Source organism: Vicia villosa, linkage group LG3 (assembly GCF_029867415.1).
Source record: "Vicia villosa cultivar HV-30 ecotype Madison, WI linkage group LG3, Vvil1.0, whole genome shotgun sequence".
Lineage (NCBI taxonomy): Eukaryota > Viridiplantae > Streptophyta > Magnoliopsida > Fabales > Fabaceae > Vicia > Vicia villosa.
The window spans coordinates 25779651-25780492 of record NC_081182.1 but is presented as its reverse complement, the minus strand read 5'-3'; the positions used below and the strand labels follow the sequence as shown (position 1 = coordinate 25780492).

At 29.6% G+C, this 842-nt stretch overlaps 1 non-coding gene across 1 annotated transcript; it reads left to right on the top strand.

The window, feature by feature from the left end:
* The first annotated feature begins 540 nt into the window (after nt 1-540).
* On the top strand, nt 541-612 carry TRNAD-GUC (transfer RNA aspartic acid (anticodon GUC)). The gene has a single exon. It is a non-coding gene; the product is annotated as a tRNA-Asp (tRNA).
* Nucleotides 613-842: the final 230 nt, after the last annotated feature.

Sequence of the window (842 nt, the reverse complement as noted above, 5' to 3'; positions counted from 1 at the left end):
GCAATATTTGATTCGCTAAATATTAATATTAATGTTAGTTGTTTATTTATTTTAGTTGGAAGTTTTTTTGAAGATTTGAATTTTATTATAAAAACAAATCTATGACATGCATATTTTGTAACTTTATTGATAGTATTTTGTACTAATGAGATTATAATTTTATTAGTTTTTTTTAGTGCGTTGTTTAATTATTTAAATTCAAATAGATTATATTCTTTTTGTTTAATGAATTTTTTGGTGACTAATAAGATTTATTTATAGTAGTGTTGGTGCTATTTTATTAAAAAAATAATAGATTATTATAAGGAGTTTATGTTAGAACTTAGAGTAATTGTTGAATTTGGATGTAAAATTGGGTGGAAGAATGTTGTTAGTTGGAATGCATAATGATGTAGTGGTGGTAGTAGTGATATAGTAGTGAGTATTCATTAATTGGAGATTATTTTGAAGGTAACAGTATGAAATGAAACAATAAACAGACGGATGAGAATGAGATAATGTAAGGGAACTTAGCCAGAGCCACAAAAAATAAACAACTGAGTCGTTGTAGTATAGTGGTAAGTATTCCCGCCTGTCACGCGGGTGACCCGGGTTCGATCCCCGGCAACGGCGAATTTTTTCATTTTATTTGTGTTTTGCGTCAAAACGACGTCGTTTAGCGTTTTTTTCCGTTTTTGAATTCATTCCTAAACACGACGTCGTTTAACTGTTAGCTCTTTTGCTTTTTCTTTCTGGATCGTGGGCTCTCTCTCATTATTTGGGCTGCTCTTGTTTTTTTTTTCAAACAGCAAATTACAATTATTATTACTCTAATGTCACAATTATATATTTACAGTACACTC